This window comes from Phyllobates terribilis, unplaced genomic scaffold (genome assembly GCF_046119375.1).
Source record: "Phyllobates terribilis strain yellow unplaced genomic scaffold, ASM4611937v1 Scaffold_171__1_contigs__length_4068163, whole genome shotgun sequence".
Lineage (NCBI taxonomy): Eukaryota > Metazoa > Chordata > Amphibia > Anura > Dendrobatidae > Phyllobates > Phyllobates terribilis.
The window spans coordinates 1,650,265-1,671,295 of NW_027362931.1; the positions used below are offsets into that span (position 1 = coordinate 1,650,265).

At 44.1% G+C, this 21,031-nt stretch overlaps 1 pseudogene; it reads right to left on the reverse strand.

Annotated features, from left to right (window-relative positions):
* Window positions 1-1,733: 1,733 nt before the first annotated feature.
* The window catches only part of LOC141212356 (uncharacterized), a 186,917-nt pseudogene continuing 167,619 nt past the window's right edge, over window positions 1,734-21,031 (reverse strand).

Genomic DNA, 21,031 nt, shown 5'->3' on the forward strand with positions numbered 1-21,031 from the left:
CAGGGACCACATTTTTGAGATGTTCACCTTTTCCCAATTGTGATGGTGTGGTGTTCGTGACTGGGAGACCACTAGGAACCGGGGAAATAGGTTCTGAGCTTCTGAGCGTCATAGAGATATCATATTTGATATCCATCTTCATGAATAGTGGTGACGGCAAACATGATGTCTCCATCTTGGATGTGGGACCCCCCATACCAAGATATGAAATCTAAAGGATTTTTATGTCTTATGCAGCTGGGTGGGTTCACAAAACCGAGCCCCGTGTGAGGTAAACAACATGGGTGTCTCCTAATGTTTTGGCCCCTTACTAAAAACCAGAACGGCCATTTTAATTCAAGAAAGAATCACATCTAATTTCCGGGGAGCCGTCCCCCCCACAGAATCTGAGACCATCACCCCGTGGCGAAGGTTTTGCTATTCTTTATCCTTTTTATTTTAATAACTGTTTATGCATATATGTACATTGTCTCTTTTATAATATCTTGTATATCTTTTGTAAACACTGCCCACTTTCGGGAGTAAATCATTATTATTTACCAGCTTCGTTCTTCTTGTCCTATGTCGAGTAAACACGTTCCTCACCCGCTAATTCACGTTACCTAACGGGTACCCGATCCACCTGTTAAGCGATCGGTGGTGGCAGTATACCAGTATTTATGTGATATTGTGGTTTGAGGGTGGCTGGTCGGAGGTATATATACGTTCCTGGAAGGAACTGGTGGTATATATACATCCTGTCACATCACGTGCCACAATAGTCTACATAAATTAGAGCAGCTGCGCCCGTGCTTATCCTCGGTCAACACCGTGTTTGACCAGCAGGATAAGGGGGCGCCAGAGGGCTGCAAGGTCTGACTAAGTGTTTTTTATGACAGTGGTAAAGGACATATTGATATTCATGCTATAGCAACTCCATTTTGTCTGTTTGTTTCAAAATCATGTTATTATCACTCCTTGCATAACATACTTCTTTCCTTCTTTTCTCATGCTTTACATGGAACTTTCTCACACTAACTTTTTCTCACAAGAACATTTTGTCAGACACCCCGCTCCTGTTATCTAACTAGTCTAGGCCAGGATTGACCTTGTAAATTTCCATCGTGCTTCGAACTAACGATGATAATGTGACCATATATGTGTTTCCGGAATAATTGCACTAACATTGGCTCAAGTCTGTAGTACTGTAGTATGGCTGTAGGTGACTGGCTATTGATATACTCAAAACAATATAAAATGCTAAGCAAAATAAACGGGATCAGAGATTCGTTGAATCCTCCCATACAGAGCACTGTCTCCGTCTGGTTCCCTGTTGGATTGCGCAATCAACATAATAATTTGACACTCACTTGGTCAACCGTGAAGGGCCATTGCCCTCCCTCAACATTGTCACTAACTTGTTCATTCCAGGCCTAGAAAACTTGGTGCCGTCCTTTAAAATTATGGAGGCCATACAAAATAATAGATGTAGTAGCTTTTGATGTGGGGTGTACTCATTTTTACATCAACTAATTTGAGTAAAACTGAAGATTTTGTAATGAGAGTTATATTAATAACCTTACTTTCATGTTTTGATTACAAAAGAAATGTTCTATGAAACTTAGTGTTGGCAAAATTTTGTGAATTGATCTTGTGTTCAGTGAGATATTAAATAAAATCTTACTCATCAAAGAAGGTGTACTCATTTATGCTGAACAATGTTTATTAAGCTTTATAAAACACAGTGAACATAATTACACTTTCTTTCCCGTAAGACTTCTCTCATGTTTTACAAGGTGTGATTTATATATAAAAGATTTCCCACATTCTCAACATGAATACGGCTTCTCTCCTGTGTGAATTCTTTGATGTTTGACAAGATCCAATTTATATATAAAACATTTCCCACATTCTGAACAAGAAAATGTTTTTTCTCCTGTATGAATTCTCTCATGTGCAGCAAGTTGATATTTATGTATAAAAGATTTCCCACATTCTGAACATGAATACGGCTTTTCTCCTGTATGAATTATCTTATGAGCAGAAAGATTTGATTTACGCATAAAAAATTTCCCACATTCTGAACATGAATACGGCTGCTCTCCTGTGTGAATTTTCTCGTGTGTCACAAGTTTTGATTTCTCTGTAAAGCATTTCCCACATTCTGAACATGAATATGGCTTCTCTCCTGTGTGAATTCTCTGATGTCTAATAAGACTTCCTTTACCTGTGAAGGACTTTCCACATTCTGAACATGAATACGGCTTTTCTCCTGTGTGATTTCTCTGATGTATAACAAGATGTGATTTATCTGGAAAGCACTTTCTACACTGTAAACATGAAAAAGGTTTTTCTCCTGTGTGAATTCTTTGATGTGCAACAAGGTCTGATTTACTTCTACAACATTTCCCACATTCTAAACATGAAAATGGTTTCTCTCCTGTATGAATTCTCTGATGGTAAATAAGACTAAAGTTATTGGTGAACGACTTTCCACATTCTGAACATGAATACGGCTTCTCTCCTGTGTGAATTCTCTGATGTCTAACAAGTTGTGATTTATCTGGAAAGCAGCTTCTACATAGTAAACATGAAAACGGTTTTTCTCCTGTGTGAATTCTTTGATGTTTAACCAGCTCTGATTTACTTCCAAAACATTTCCCACATTCCGAACATGAATATGGCTTCTCTCCTGTATGAATTCTCTGATGTGTATTAAGATCCCTTTTATGTTTGAAGGACTTCCCACATTCCGAACATGAAAATGGTTTTTCTCCCGTGTGAATTCTCTCATGTATAACAAATTGTGATTTATAGGTAAAGAATTTCCCACATTCTGAACAGGAGTATGGCTTTTTTCCTTTGTGCTTTCTTTGTGTTACAAAATCTGAGCTTTTTGTAAATTTCTTGTCACACTGAAATCTTGAATCCACTTTGTCCTCTGGACTTTTGGTAATAATGTGAAATTGCTCAGGAGATGATTCCTCATGATTAGGAGGATTATAAGAAAGTGAAGTGCTGTGAAGTCCAGGAGGTGCAGGAAGGGTGATGAGGTTTCCTCCATTAGAGTGCTTCCTGATATCTTCTTTTTTACAATTTAGTGATGGACCATTATTCTCACAAGGATTTCCTATCAGGATGAAAGATAAATTAGATGAGATTTTTTTTCTTCAACACAAAAGAGATTTCTGAATGTATTTTCTGGATCTCACAATGAAGACCCTCGTCAGTGAAAGTACCGGTAATAAGGAGGACAACTACATGCCATAACATTAACACAATGACGGGCAAAGTGAATGACACTTATAAACTGGTGACATTGGCACAAGTCAGGGGTGGCAGAGATTAGACAGCAAATAGTTCTTTAAGTGGTAATTACTGATGACAGGTTCCCTTAATGTACCTCCAGTGCCATTTCACTCTCTCAAGCTTCGTATCTTGGCCTTAGTATAGAAAAGTGTCCACGTAATTAAAGAAGTTGTCCACTACTATTAAAAATGCCCCCAATGTAATTAACCCGTTGAGAGAAGATTTTTTTTAATTACCTAGCTTTGTCTTTATTGGCTGTGAGCGGCGCTATCGCTGGCCACTCACCGGCATCACGCGACTCCCGGCCTCAGCCGGCTCTTGCTTCCCCTGATGTCACGTCAAGTGAGGCGTGACTCGGTGATGCGATCCCCGCGGTGGATGCCGGGCTGTGGGTGGGGTTTCCCCGAGCGTCACACCCAGCGTCCACCGCGCACTTTCCCAATGAATACAAGGTAATTGTGATTCACAAAATGTTATACAATTGAACGGTGAAGAAAAAAAAATTACATTTTTACCACTATAATGTTATTTTATTCCCAGATTTTACATTTTCACAAAGGAAAATGGGTAAAAATGACCACATAATTTGTTATACAATTTCTGCTGAACAAGGCAATACCCCATATGTGGCTGTACTGTACTGCTTAGCCACAAGGCGAGACTCGGGAGGGACGGAGCGCTATTTGACTCTTGGAGAACAAACTTTAGTAGAACAGTTTGCAGACTCCATATACAGAGCCCCAAAGTGGCAAAAGAGCAGAATCCCCCCTCAAGTGACACCAGTTTGGAAATTACACCCCTATGGAAATGTATGTACAGGAGTAGTGATGAATTTGACTCCATGGGTGCTTTCCAGAAACGAGCAGTAATGGATGTTGCGAAGTGAAAATGCAAATATTTCATTATAGTGGTCAGTACATTGTAGTGTCCGGTACATTGCAGAGCCCTTACGTTGTAGCGTCCAGTACATGATTCCCAGCTAGTGCTTTCTGGAGAAATAAATTGTCTCTCCCCGCTACAGTAATGCCAAACATGTGGATGCTAACTGCACACGGTGGGGCTCAGGAGGAGGGGGCATGTGGATTTGGGAGCGCAGATGTCACTGGATTTCTTTAAGTGGGAGCCAAGTCACTTTTCCAGAGCCTTTGTGCTACCAGTAATATGGACACCCCCTATATTACTGTTTACAGATGATGAACCTGAGTGGGGACTTGTTTTTTGTGGGTTCAGTAGAAGCTCTTAATGGTGGCATTTTGGGGTACAGAACATTTTGGAGCATATTTATCCTGTGCTGTACGCTGAACACTTACAGTGGGTACGGGAAGTATTCAGACCCCTTAAAATTTTTCACTCTTTGTTTCATTGCAGCCATTTGGTAAATTCTAAAAAGTTCATTTATTTTTCTCATTAAAGTACACTCTGCACCCCATCTTGACTGAAAAAAAGCAGAAATGCAGACAATTTTGCAAATTTATTAAAAAAGAAAAACTGAAATATCACATGGTCATAAGTATTCAAATCCTTTGCTCAGACACTCATATTTAATTCACATGCTGTCCATTTCCTTGTGATCCTCCTTGAGATGGTTCTACTCCTTCATTGGAGTCCAGCTGTGTTTAATTAAACTGATAGGACTTGATTTGGAAAGGCACACACCTGTCTATATAAGACCTCACAGCTCACAGTGCATGTCAGACCAAATGAGAATCATGAGCTCAAAGGAACTGCCCAAGGAGCTCAGAGACAGAATTGTGGCAAGGCACAGATCTGGCCAAGATTACAAAAGAATTTCTGCATTACTCAAGGTTCCTAAGAGCACAGTGGCCTTCATAATCCTTAAATGGAAGAAGTTTGGGACCACCAGAAGTCTTCCTAGACCTGGCCGTCCAGCCAAACTGAGCAATCGTGGGAGAAGAGCCTTGGTAGGAGAGGTAAAGAAAAACCCCAAGATCACTGTGGCTGAGCTCCAGCGATACAGTAGGGAGATGGGAGAAAGCTCACAAAAGTCAACGATCACTGCAGCCCTCCACCAGTCGGGCCTTTATGGCAGAGTGGCCAGATGGAAGGATCTACTCAGTGCAAGACATATGAAAGCCCGCATAGAGTTTGCTCAAAAACACATGAAGGACTCACAGACTATGAGAAATAAGATTCTCTGGTCTGATGAGACGAAGATAGAACTTCTTGGTGATAATTCTAAGCGGTATGTGTGGAGAAAACCAGGCACTGCTCATGACCTGCCCAATACAATCCCAACAGTGAAACATGGTGGTGGCAGCATCATGCTATGGGGGTATTTTTCAGCTACACGGACAGGATGACTGGTTGCAATTGAAGGAAACATGAATGCGGCCAAGTACAGAGATATCCTGGATGAAAACCTCTTCCAGAGTGCTCTGGACCTCAGACTTGGCCGAAGGTTCATCTTCCAACAAGACAGTGACCCTAAGCACACAGCTAAAATGACAAAAGGAGTGGCTTCAGAACAACTCTGTGACCATTCTTGACTGGCCCAGCCAGAGCCCTGACCTAAACCCAATTGAGCATCTCTGGAGAGACCTGAAAATGGCTGTCCACCAACGTTCACCATCCAACCTGATGGAACTGGAGAGGATCTGCAAGGAAGAATGGCCGAGGATCCCCAAATCCAGGGATGAAGAACTTGTTGCATCATTCCCAAGAAGACTCATGGCTGTACTAGCTCAAAAGGGGCTTCTACTCAATACTGAGCAAAGGGTCTGAAGACTTATGACCATGTGATATTTCAGCTTTTCTTTTTTAATAAATTTGCAAAAATGTCTATATTTCTGGGTTTTTTTTAGTCAAGATGGGGTGCAGAGTGTACTATAATGAGAAAAAAAATGAACTTTTTCGAACTTACCAAATAGCTGCAATGAAACAAAAAATGAAAAATGTAAAGGTGTCTGAATACTTTCCGTACCCACTGTACATCGGGGTTTCCATCTAAATCTACAAAATACATGATTCAGATGACACCCCCGAGGGATCCATTCACAATAATGAGGCAGCAGAGTTACACCGGACTCCGACTACCCTCTGGTCGACTGCGCTTTTATGCACGCTGAAAAAGATGGACATCACTGGATCATGGGCCAGACGGCGTCCACAGGGCCTCATTATACGGAATCTTCCCCCGGGGTTCTGTCCGAATCGCAAGCTCAGTCATTTATATGGCAGCATGAGACTTGTGTAAGAATAATATGGAAGTAAAAGATGGAAGTAATATTAAAAAACACAATTAGGAAAATTAAAAATGTGCTTATTAAATCATTAAGAAGAGGTGTGAATGCGGCCCAGTTATTCATCGGTGCTCAACCGGACTCTGTACAAGAGCAGCCGCGCCATCACCGGACGCTTCTGCTGTGATGTGGACGGCGGATAAAGCTTCACTGCACCGGAGACTTCATACAATATCACACACCGGTCATCGTCAGGCGCCGCTAATCATAGTCACATGCCAATCATCATCGTCACACGCCGCTAATCATAGTCACATGCCAATCATCATCATCACACGCCAGTCATCATCATCACACGCCGCTAATCATAGTCACATGCCAATCATCATCATCATACGCCAGTCATCATCATCGTCACATGCCAATCATCATCATCATCATACGCCAGTCATCAACATCACACGCCACTAATCATAGTCACATGCCAATCATCATCGTTATACGCCAGTCATCATCATCACACGCCACTAATCATAGTCACATGCCAGTCATCATCATCATACGCCAGTCATCATCATCACACGCCGCTAATCATAGTCACATGCCAATCATCATCGTCATACGCCAGTCATCATCATCACACGCCGCTAATCATAGTCACATGCCAATCATCATCGTCATAAGCCAGTCATCATCATCACACGCCGCTAATCATAGTCACATGCCAGTCATCATCGTCATACGCCGCTAATCATAGTCACATGCCAATCATCATCATCATACGCCAGTCATCATCATCGTCACATGCCAATCATCATCATCATACGCCAGTCATCATCATCACACGCCGGTCATCATAGTCACATGCCAATCATCATCGTCATACGCCAGTCAGCATCATCACACACCGGTCATCATAGTCACATGCCAATCATCATCGTCATACGCCAGTCATCATCATCACACGCCGCTAATCATAGTCACATGCCAATCATCATCATCATACGCCAGTCATCATAGTCACATGCCAATCATCATCGTCATACGCCAGTCATCATCATCACACGCCACTAATCATAGTCACATGCCAATCATCATCGTCATACGCCAGTCATCATCATCACACGCCGCTAATCATAGTCACATGCCAATCATCATCATTATACGCCGCTAATCATAGTCACATGCCAATCATCATCATCATACGCCAGCCATCATCATCACATGCCAATCATCATCGTCACATGCCAATCATCATCGTCATACGCCAGTCATCATCCTCACACGCCGCTAATCAGTCACATGCCAATCATCATCGTCATACGCCAGTCATCATCATCACACGTCGCTAATCATAGTCACATGCCAATCATCATCGTCATACGCCAGTCATCATCATCACACGTCGCTAATCATAGTCACATGCCAATCATCATCGTCATACGCCAGTCATCATCATCACATGCCACTAATCATAGTCACATGCCAATCATCATCATCATACGCCAGTCATCATCATCACACGCCGCTAATCATAGTCACATGCCAATCATCATCATTATACGCCGCTAATCATAGTCACATGCCAATCATCATCATCATACGCCAGCCATCATCATCACATGCCAATCATCATCGTCACATGCCAATCATCATCGTCATACGCCAGTCATCATCCTCACACGCCGCTAATCAGTCACATGCCAATCATCATCGTCATACGCCAGTCATCATCATCACACGTCGCTAATCATAGTCACATGCCAATCATAGTTACATAGTTTGTAAAGCCGAATAAAGACTTGCGTCCATCAAGTTCGACCTGTTAGTTCTGTAATTGCTAAAGTTGATCCAGAGGAGGGCAAAAACCCCAAATGATTTGGCCAATCTTCACCTGAGGAAAAATTCCCTCCCGACTCTGAAACCAGCAGTCAGAATAAATCCCTGTATCAACCTACTATTTTATTTTATTTTTAAGTATATGCTGAAATCTGCCTGGTATCTAGAAATGCATCCAGTCCCCGCTTGAACTGGTGTAGTGAATCCGACATTACCGTCTCCTCACTCAGTGAATTCCATATTCTCACTGCTCTCACCGTAAAGAACCCCTTCCTATGCTGGTGCTGGAACCTTTTCTCTTCCAGTCTTAGTGAATGCCCTCTTGTTACCGTAATATCCCTCCTTTTGAACAAATCCCGGGCAAGGTCTCTATACTGTCCCCTAACATATTTGTACACATTTATTATGTCCCCCCTCAACCTTCTCTTTTCCAGGCTGAATAGTCCCAGTTTTGCCAACCTCTCTGGGTATTGCAGTCCCTCCATTCCCTTTATTAATTTTGTTGCCCTCCTTTGTACCTTTTCAAGCTCATTTATATCCTTTCTATATATTGGGGCACATAACTGAGCACAGTATTCCAAGTGTGGTCTGACCAGTGCTTTGTACAGTGGAAGAACAATGTTCTCCTCCTTTGCAGCTATACCTCTTCTGATACATCCCATTACCCTGTTTGCCCTTACAGCAGCGGCCTGACTTTGGGCACTCCAATTTAGTTTGCTATCAATCAAGATGCCCAAGTCCTTCTCCATCTCTGAATTCCCCAATGATTTCCCATTCAGTGAGTACTGGTGACTTCCATTTTTCCTTCCCATATGTATGACCTTACATTTCTCCTCATTAAACCTCATTTGCTATTTAATGCTCCACCTACCCAGCTTATCCAAATCCCTCTGTAGGTCTGCACTGTCCTCTTTTGTATTAATTGTTTTACATAACTTTGTGTCATCTGCAAATATTGATAGTTTACTATCTATCCCGTTGACTATGTCGTTAATAAAGATATTAAATAACATTGGGCCTAGTACAGACCCCTGTGGTACCCCACTAGTGACGCTTACCCAATCTGAGTATATTCCATTTATAACCACCCTCTGCCTTCTATCCCTTAGCCAGTTAGCTACCCACTTGCAGACATTTTCCCCCAGCCCCATCATTCTCATTTTGTATACCAACCTATTATGTGGCACGCTATCGAACGCTTTTGAGAAGTCGAGATACACGACATCCACTGGTTCCCCCTGATCTACTCGAGAGCTAACCTCCTCGTAGAAGTCAATCAGGTTTGTTTGGCAGGAGCGATTCCTCATGAATCCATGTTGGTTGGGGATTAAAAGATTATTAGCATCAAGATGCTCCGTAATTGCCTCTTTAATGAAGCTTTCAAAAATTTTGCCCACAACGGATGTCAGACTCACCGGCCGATAGTTTCCGGCGTCACTTTTCGCTCCCTTTTTGAATATTGGCGCTACATTCGCCTGTCGCCAATCAAGTGGTACAGACCCAGTCTCAACAGAGTCCTTAAATATAAGATATAACGGTCTGTCTATCACATTACTTAGTTCCCTTAGTACCCGTGGGTGTATGCCATCAGGTCCTGGTGATTTGTTTATTTTAATGTTACTGAGGCGTTTCTGTACCCCAGCTTGGGTTAGATTTGTCATACTTAGTGGAGGATTAAGCTTGTCCCTTCTCATTTCGCCTGTTAGTTCTTTTTCCTTTGTGAAAGTTGTCGAAAAAAAATTATTTAATAGATTAGCTTTATCCTCATCTTTCTCTATGATTTTGCCTTCATCACTTTTTATCGGTCCAATATTATCCGATTTAGTCCTTTTACTATTTATATACGTAAAGAACAGTTTGGGATTTGATCTACTTTCCCTAGCAATACGTCTCTCTGTTTCCTCCTTCGCTATTTTTATTTGTTTTTTACAGGTTCTCGTTTTTTCCTTGTAACACATTAGTGCCTCCTTACTGTTTTCCTGTTTTAATCTCTTGAATGCCTCTTTTTTGCTATTTAACGCCCCTTTTACGTTCTTATTCAACCATATTGGTTTCCTCTTGTTTCTGGCCCTTTTATTCCCATACGGTATATACCTCTCGCACTGAGTATTCAGAATTCTTTTGAAGGTTTCCCATTTACTATTCGTATTCCCTTGATTAAGAACTTTGTCCCAGTCTATAAGTTGAAGGTTTTCTTTCAGCTGATCAAACTTCGCCCTCCTAAAGTTTAATGTTTTAGTTGTTCCCTTATTGATAACCCTACTGAAGGGCATTTTGAAATTGATAATATTATGATCGCTATTACCTAGGTGCCCCCCTATCTGTACCTCAGTTATTCTATCAGGCCTATTAGTCAATATTAAGTCCAACACGGCCTTCCCTCTCGTTGGTTCCTGCACTAGTTGGGAGAGATAATTATCCTTAATATTTGTCAAGAACCTTTTTCCTTTCTGAGATCTACAGGTTTCAGTTTCCCAGTCAATATCCGGGTAGTTGAAATCCCCCATTACAATCACTTCATTATGTTTTGCTACTTTGTCTATTTGTCCTAATAGCAGTTTCTCATTCTCCTCTGTTATATTAGGTGGCTTATCGCAGACCCCCAGTAATATTTTATTATTATTTTTAGTTCCCTCTATCTCTACCCACATGGACTCGACCCCCGTCATACGCCAGTCATCATCATCACATGCCGCTAATCATAGTCACATGCCAATCATCATCGTCATCATCACACGCCGGTCATCATCATCATCGTCACACGCCGGTCATTATTAAACACCTGTGGAAACATCTACAGGAATCTCCTCCTTCCCGTCACTCACACACGGCTGATCCCCCCTCGTCATCGCTTCTTCTTCTGTCTCATCCTTCACTTTATTCTTAGTCGGATCTTCCTCCTGATATATCAGATGTAACAATCAGCACAATACAAGAAACCACCAAAATCTGTGACATCTATGACCTCGATCAGAAATGTCCCCCCATATACAGATCCGGTACAGGGCTCAGCACCGTCTACCTGATGACTCTCCGGGATGTTGTGATTCTCCTCTGGACAGTCCTGGGGATACAGAGGATGGGGACATCTCTCTGGTGGATTTCTTTCCATGAGTCCATCTGTAGGAAACACATAGTGACAGAATACAGTGGCATGTAAAAGTTTGGGCACCAATGGTCAAAATTACTGTTATTGTGAACAGTTAAGTTGAAGATGAAATAATCTCCAAACGGCCTAAAGTTAAAGATGACATTTCCTTTGTATTTTAGGCAAAACAATAAATAATAAATTATATATATTTTCATCTTTTACATTAAAAAAAAATTCAATAAGGGAAAATGCAAAAGTTTTGGCACCCGGCAAGGTTAGTACCTAGTAGCGCTCCCTTTTGAAAGTATCACAGCTTGTAAATGCTTTTTGTAGCCAGACAATAGTCTTTCAATTCTTGTTTGAGGGATTTTCATTCATTCTTCTTTGGAGAATTCTTCCAGTTCTGTGAGATTCTTGGGTCGTCTTGCATCGTCTGCTATTTTGAGGTCTAGCCACAGATTTTCAATGATGTTCAAATCAGGGGACTATGAGGGCCATTGTAAAACCTTCAGCTTGCGCCTTTTGACGTGTGTTTAGTACCATTATCATTTGCCATCCTCTTTTCACCTCCAGCTTTTTTGCAGATGGTGTTATGTTTGCATCAAGAATTTGCTGAAATTTCATGGAATCCATTCTTCCCTCTACCCGTTCCCTGTGCCATTGGCTGCAACACAACCCCAAAGCATGATTGATCCACCACCATGCTTAATGGTTGACGAGATGTTCTTTTCCTAAAATTCTGTGCCCTTTTTTCTCCACCTAACTTTGATCATTGCTCTATTTTAACCTCATCGGTCCACAAGACTCGTTTCCAAAATGCATCAGACCTTCTTATATGTACTTTTGCATACTTCTAACGCTTAATTTTATGGTGAGGTCGCAGGAGAGGTTTTCTTCTGATGACTCTTCCATGAAGGCCATATTTGTGCAGGTGTCTCTGAAGAGTACAACAATGTACCACAACTCCAGAGTCTGCTAAATCTTTCTGAAGGTCTTTTGCAGTCAGGCGGGGGTTCTGATTTGCCTCTCTAGCAATCCTTCTGGAAATTTGCTTGGTCTTCCAGACCTTATCTTGACCTCCACTGTTTGTGTTAACTGACATTTCTTTATTACATTTTGAACTGAGGAAAGGGCAAATTGAAAAAGCTTTGCTCATAGCCTTCTCCTGCTTTGTGGGCCTCCACCATTTTCAGAGTGCTAGACAGCGGATACCTTGGTTGATGAAATCCGTCTTGTGGTTCTTGTGTAATCTTTACTTTCAGTTTGGAGATAATGATATGCTCGTGCTACGGGGTAGCCTATGGGGGGCGCTCTATCTGGGTTTCTGCTTACATATTCATCTGTATGCTCTTATGACAGCTCACTTATCGTTCACTGACCTGCCTCCTATTTTACATAATGCATCTAGTAGTAGCTGGTAATTTAGCCACAAGCAGCTCCCACAATGCCCCTCACCTGATGGTTTAGTGTGCCCTATATATTTAGAAGCTCTGTAAGGGGTGCACGAGTCTTCTTGTGTAAAGTGGCTTCGGAGATAAGTGGCAGTTATTTCAGAGGCAGTTAGTCAGGGCAGGAGTCATATAACCATCACTTTAACCACTTACTCTCTATTAACTATGTTTCTGTTAGCTCTCACTTTTTGCTCCACAATCCTCCACTTTCTAGTAACCCCCCAAATCCCTACACCTAGTAATAAACTCTTCATCTCTCCCTCCATCCTCCCCATTCACCTCACCTCCTCCTCCGAAATATTCCACAACATTCAATCCTGGATCTCTAAACACAGACAGCCACCCCCTGCTCTCTCTTGGTCCCACCTGCTAACACTTTCTCTGCTTCTCCTCACTGCTGGAGATATCTCTCCAAATCCTGGTCCTCCTCGCCATATCCCCACAGTCACTTCTACCTCCTATCCACGACCTTCCACAAACTGTCGCAACCCTTCTAACCTCATACCCATCCAACTAATACCCACTCCCTTAGTTGCTCTAACAGGAGCTCTATGGAACGCTCGCTCTGTCTGCAACAAACTTTCCTTCATCCACGATCTTTTCATTACAAACAAACTTTCCTTCCTCACCATCACTGAAACCTGGCTCACCCCCTCTGACACAGCCTCCCCAGCTGCACTTTTATATGGCGGATTCCACCTTTCCCACACTCCCCGCCCCAACGGCAAACATGGCGGAGGCGTAGGTTTTCTCCTATCAGAACACTGCGCTTTCACCCAAATCCCACTGCCACCCTCCGTTACACTCCCCTCTTTTGAGGTGCACTGTGTGCGCATCTATTCCCCCTCCAACCTCCAACTGGCCGTCGTTTACCGACCCCCAGGGCAAGCCACCACCTTCTTAGACCACTTCACCACCTGGCTGCTTCACTTCCTCTCCACTGACATCCCCACTATCATAATGGGTGACTTCAACATCCCCATTAACACTTCCCACTCGTCTGTCTCTAAGTTCCTATCTCTCACTTCCTCCTTCGGACTCACTCAATGGTCTTACGCAGCCACTCATAAAGATGGCCACACACTGGACCTCATCTTTACCCGCCTCTGTTCCCTATCTAACCTCACCTCTCCCTCTCTCTGACCATAACCTCCTCACATTCTCTACCCTCCCCTCTCCAGGTGCACAATCCCCACTCCACAAACTTACACACCCTCGCAGAAATCTCAAACACCTTGACCTACACTCACTCTCTGAATCCCTCCTCCCTCTTACAGACATAGATTCCTTACACGATGCAGACGTTGCTGCTGCTTCATATAACACCACAATAGCTGCAGCTCTAGACTCTATCGCCCCTCTCACACACACCACATCTCGCACATTCAACAGGCAACCCTGGCACACTAAACTTACTAAAGAACTGCGCCGGGCCTCCAGGGTTGCGGAGCGGAGATGGAAAAGGTCTCACTCCATCGAGCACTTCATCGCATTCAAGCAATCCCTCATTAATTTAAAGTCCGCACTCACTACAGCAAAACAAACCTACTTCTCATCTCTCATATCCTCCCTATCTCACAACCCTAAACAGCTATTTAATACTTTCAACTCTCTCCTTCGACCCCCAGCACCTCCTCCCTCTTCTCTCATCTCAGCCGACGACTTTTCTTCATTCTTCAAACAGAAGATTGACACCATCAGACAAAACTTTTGCCAAAAGTCCACTCAACCCCTCCTCATATCTACTCAACCCTCCTCCTCCAAACCCCACTTCTCCACCATTACAGAAAGTCAAGTCTCCTCTTTACTCTCCAAATCACACCTCACCACCTGCGAACTTGACCCAATCCCATCCCACCTCATCACTAACCTTACCACAGTCTTCATCCCAACCCTAACCCACCTCTTCAATCTGTCACTAACAACCGGTGTCTTCCCCTCATGTTTCAAACATGCTTTAATCACACCCATCCTCAAAAAGCCCTCCCTTGACCCTTCCTCTCTGACTAGCTACCGCCCCATATCACTCTTCCCCTTTGCCTCAAAACTACTAGAACAACATGTCCACCTTGAACTGTCCTCCCACCCCTCCTCCTGCTCCCTCTTCGACCGCCTGCAATCTGGCTTCCGACCACATCACTCGACTGAAACTGCCCAGACCAAAGTCACCAACGACCTACTAAATGCCAAATCCAAGCGACACTACTCCATCCTCCTCCTTCTGGACCTGTCATCTGCCTTTGACACAGTGGACCATTCCCTCTTACTCCAGATTCTCTCATCTCTTGGCATCACGGACTTGGCTCTATCTTGGATCTCCTCATACTTAACAGACAGGACATTCAGTGTCTCCCACTCACGCACCACCTCCTCATCTCGCCCCTTATCTGTCGGTGTCCCCCAAGGTTCAGTTCTAGGACTTCTGCTCTTCTCCATTTACACCTTTGGCCTGGGACAGCTCATAGAGTCTCACGGTTTTCAGTATCACCTCTATGCTGATGACACACAGATCTACCTCTCTGGACCAGATATCTCCTCCCTACTAACCAAAATCCCACAATGTCTGACCGCCATCTCATCCTTCTTCTCTGACAGATTTCTAAAACTCAACATGGATAAAACAGAGTTCATCATCTTTCCACCCTCTCATTCACATCCCCCCATCTGACCTAGCCATCAACGTCAATGGCTTTTCACTCTCCCCAGTCCCACAAGCTCGCTGCCTTGGAGTAACCCTGGACTCTGATCCCTCCTTCAAGCCACATATCCAAGCCCTTTCCACTTCCTGCCGACTCCAACTCAAAAACATCTCCCGGATCCGTGCATTCCTCAGCAAAGACTCAGCAAAAACACTAGTGCATGCCCTCCTCATATCCCGCCTCGACTACGGCAACCTCCTGCTCCGTGGCCTCCCTTCAAACACTCTTGCGCCTCTCCAATCTATCCTAAACTCTGCTGCTCGACTAATCCACCTGTCCCCCCGCTACTCCCCGGCCTCTCCTCTGTGTCAATCTCTTCACTGGCTCCCCATTGCCCAGCGAATTCAGTTCAAAACTCTAACCATGGCATACAAAGTCATCCACAACCTGTCTCCCCCATACATCTGTGACCTAGTCTCCCGGTACTTACCTGCACGCAACCTCCGATCCTCACAAGCTCTCCTTCTCTACTCCCCTCTTATCTCCTCCTCCCACAATTGTATACAAGATTTCTCCCGTGCATCCCCCCTACTCTGGAACTCTCTACCCCAACACATCAGACTCTCGCCGACCGTGGAAACCTTCAAAAGAAACTTGAAGACCTACCTCTTCCGACAAGCCTACAACCTGCAGTAACCACCGCTGCACGACCAGCTCTACCCTCACCTAATGTATCCTCACCCATCCCTTCTAGAATGTGAGCCCTCGCGGGCAGGGTCCTCGCTCCTCCTGTACCAGTCGCTGACTCGTTTTGTTAAGATTATGTAAATGCTTTTGTTATGTATATCCCTATCACATGTAAAGCGCCATGGAATAAATGGCGCTATAATAATAAATAATAATAATAGCAGAGAGTGGCTAGGTAAAATAGGAGGCAGGTCAGTGAAGGCACAGTGAGCTGCCATAAGAGCATACAGGTGAATATGTAATCAGAGCTCCAGATAGAGCGCCCCCCACAGGTCGCCCTGGAGCACGCGCATATCATTATCTCCAAACTGAAAATAAAGATTCCACATAATGTGGAATATCTCCTGAAAAAAATGAATAAAGTGAAACAGTTTTTTTGTATAGAGACTCATGTTAAATACAAAAGAGCAAATGATAATTTGAAACAAAAACCAATGGGAGGGAAAAATAGAAAAATCGAAAGCTTTCTGTGTCACTGGTATTTCCACCTTTACCTTAATTTAATATGGAAACACATTTTGACTCGCCTGTGGTAAATCACAAAAGAGATTCTCCTGTGATTGTCAGTGCCCATGTGACAAGAATTAGCCAATGAATGATGACTTCAGTGTTTTAAAAAGCCACATGGTAGGCCCCGTTCCTTTGTCACAATGGAGAAGACAAAGGAGCTGCCTGAGGACATCAGAACTGCTATTAGCAAACACAAGACTTCCAAAGGGTAGAAGGCCATCTCCAAAAACCTTGGTATCCCAGTTTCAACAGTGCGCAATGTCATTAATAAGTTTGCCAAGCATGGAACCGTCAAGAACCTCTATGGAAAGATGAAAATTGGCAAAAGAGATCTTCGAAGATTGGTGGAAATAGTGGAAACAAAACATCACGTCAAACATCCAAAGACCTGAAGGCCAATCTGGAACAGTCTGGGGTCATGGTTAAAACAAGTACCATACGCCGCACACTAAACCAAGCAGAGCTTTATGGGCGAAGGCCAAGGAAGAAAGAAACCATTGCTGAATAAAAGACATAAAAAGGAACGACTGATCTTTGCCAAAGAGTACCTTGACGAGCCTCAATCCTTCTGGGAAAATGTTCTGTGGACAGATGAAACAAAAATAGAGCTTTTTGGCAATGCAAAGCAACAGTTTGTTTACAGACGGCGCAATGAAGGTTATATAAGGAAAGGAAACCTTACCAACACTTAAGCATGGTGGAGTATCCACAACGCTGTGGGGTTGCATTGCAGCATCTGGTACTGGAGGCCTTGACCATATCACAGGAATCATGAAATCAGAGAATTATCAAGAGGTTTTAGAGCGAAATGTCCTACCCAGTGAAAGAAAATTTGGTTTGAGTCAAAGATCATGGGTCCTCCAGCAAGACAATGACCCAAAGCACACATCCAAAAGTACACAGGAATGGTTGAAAAAGAAAAAACATGGACTGTTTTATAATGGCCAGCAATGAGTCCAGACCTCAATCCCACTGAAAATCTTTGGGGTGAGCTGAAATCTGCCGTTGGGAAAAAGAACCTGCAAACATTCAAGAGCTCGAACAAACTGCAAAGGAAGAGTGGGAGAAAATCCCAGCTGAGAAGTGCAAGAAGCTTATAGATGGCTACAAGAAATGTTTGGAGGTTGTCAGCAATGCAAAAGGGTGTGCAACCAAGTATTAATTACTTGAAGAACAGAGGGGAATGGGGTAAAGGAATAGTCAGCTCACCCAACGTTGATTAGCAGTCTTCATCTGTAAGGCAGCGCGCGGAGCCGTCCCAGTCTCGGACGTGGAGACAAACAGCAGAAAATAGAATAGAATATCTATGGATCTCTTTTGGTGACTTGCTACTACAGTTTCTAATGTGATCAATAAACTTTGCTTTTTATATTTTTGGCTACCGCTGGAGGAGGTTCTTGTTTTTCTGCCAAGTATTAATTAGGGGTTTAGGGGGGCCTTTATTGCTGCACATGCTGTTTATTCGGTTTCTTCTTTGAAATTGCCACAAGGAGGTTAAACAATGTTCTATTGTTGTATTACTTTGGACCACCAATTAAAAAAATCCTAAGGATATACTGTAACTTTCATTATTTCTGAAGATATTGTACAGGCCATGAAAAAAATGAAGGGATGCCAATAATGGTGATCAGCAGTGCACAGAAGCGCAGTCACTGAGCAGCGGGAGAAGCAAGTCCTCCGAGCCGTCACCACATGGATTATAGGAGGACTCCCAACACAGATTTATGTCATAGTCACAGGGTAATGAATAAGGGACACATGCCGATTCCCCATGGGGGGTCGTCTGAGGATTTTTTTTCCTTCTGAGAACTAGAAATAAGTAAACCTCCGGCTATTTAACCTCGTTATTGTTGAAAATAATAGCACCCGAGGAGTCTATGTGAGGGGGTCCCAGTATGAGCCCATCGGGGTCTTCACTTTATAGTTATTTTCAGATGGAATGACCGAAAAACATCTGTTCTAATAAAATATACATTTTCCTATAAAGTATTTATTCCCTTCCCAATATCCAGCATCTACCTGTACCTGCAGCGATCGGCGCTTAAACTCTGACCTTTGCGATTAACCCCTTGAATACATAGTTATATAGGTTTAAATAAGACTCAGGTCCATCAAGTCCAACCGGTCTCCACAAGTTCTACATTCTTTTTCAATTATTTTAACCTACAATGACATTCACTGTGAAAAAATCATCCGGCCCTTCTATAAATGCCATTTCTCTTGATTTAACAAATCTAATCGTCTGGAATAACTGAGAAGAAAAGCTGTATTGTCACAGGTAATACATTGGGATCACAGGTTTTTATCCCTGTATTACAGTCGTGAGGCAGTGAGGGGAATTATATGCGGGGGACGGTATGTATCCCCCAGGATGCTCATAGAGGCACATTGAACCCGCTGGAGTGCACTGGAGTCACAGAAACACCTGTGGCTGCAGAGCAAAATAAAAGTAAAGTTTGGACTTGGTCAAACTATTTGACCAAGTTGGATTCAAGAAAACCCAGCGTGGGCTTTTATTTTGGGAGTGATCTGCAGGGGGGCAGTGGGGCGGTCCACTCCCTCCAGCCGAGTCTTACAAGTGGCTCACGGCCACAGAATCCATAAAAAAACCTTCAGCAAAGGTTTGGGTGTGTCAGTGGTTTGTTTGCTAAGCTGCAGAGCAGGAGGCGATGTACAATGCAAGCCTGGGTGAAGGCGCAACAAAGGCTTGTGAAGGCAACGTAACTGGCGCACCCGAGTGAAACGGCGGCAGGTTTACACGGACTGTTTGGATCACCCGGCTGCGATCCGGAGGACATTGTGCAAATAAAGACATTTAAAGTTGAACTTTCCTTGGGTCACTGCCTCATTACAATATGGTGGAGAATGCGGGCAGTGTGAACTGAGGCATACCCCAAAAGCAGCATGTCTGATCAAGTCTGCAAAGCTACAGCTCAAGCCTGCTGATATGGAGGGGCTACTAAAGCAGTTAGTACTCACCCAGCAGCACCAGCATCTCAAGAGGCAACAGCAGGAGCAGCACCAGCAGCGCACTAATGACTTGATAGTGCAGCAGACTGCGGCTCTGCGAGAGACGCCATCAGCACCGACCCCAGAAACTTGTGAGGCCCGGGACAAGGTCCGTTCAACCTTGAGGAAGCCGAGTCCGGAGGATGACGTAGAAGCCTTCCTCACCATCTACATGCACACCACGGAGTGGGAGAACCTGCCAACTTCCCAGTGGGCTGACATGGTGGCTCAGTTTCTGATAGGCGACGCGCAGAAGGCCTACTTTGGCCTGAGTTGCGATGATGACCAGGACTATGGGAAGCTGAAAGGTGAGATCCTTGCCCTACTGGGAGTTAATACATATTTGAGCACCCAACGGGTGTTTTAATGGACGCTTGTGGAGGCCCGGCCCACCAGGTCTCAGGCATATGACTTGCTGTAGCCAGTTAAAAGGTGGCTCCAGCCTCAGACTTTGACTCTGGCCCAGATGGTGGAGAGGGTGGTGGTCGATCGGCTAGAGAGAACTCAGCCAGCAGCTATACAGTGTTGGGTGCGGCAAGGGGACCCGGGTACTTTAAACCAGGTGGTTAGCCTGATCGGGCGGTACACGGCCACTCAGGACTTCATACGGGTTGTTTGCATACATGGGGACCTCCGAGAGTACCCGACAGCAGAGGTTACTTTTTCTACCCCGTGTGGGGAGATGAAACATGTGGTGGGAGTGGTGAAGATCCTTCCTGATGGGACTGTTTTGGGAAGATACTTGCCCCTGTACTGGTCCCTGTGGGAGAACAAAATTAACCCTCCCAGGGTAAATGTCCGGGCACAGAACCCAAAGATTCCGAGTCAGGGATACCTGCGGTAGGGGGTCGCCGACCTAGGGACAGAGTGTAACCCCGATAGGTTCCCCTAGAGGTATTGGCAGGAGAGGTTGAGGAGACCCCGTCGATCCCAGAGCTGGAAGTGTCCCCTGGTACTTTTGGGACAGCTCAGCTGCAGGATCCCACTCTAGCCTGCGCACGAGAAAGTGTGGTAGAAATAAATGGGGTGCCTCAGCAACCAGGTGCAGAGGCGATTTTCCCGCGCATGGCTGTCAACCAGGATCTATTATATAGAGTTGATAAAATCCGGGATGAAGTGGTGGAATAGCTAGCAGTATTCCAGTCGTACCGCCAGGCGCTACTAGAGATGGCTCTTACACACACACACACACACACACACACACACACACACACACACACACACACACACACACACGCTGGGTGGACACCTAGGGGT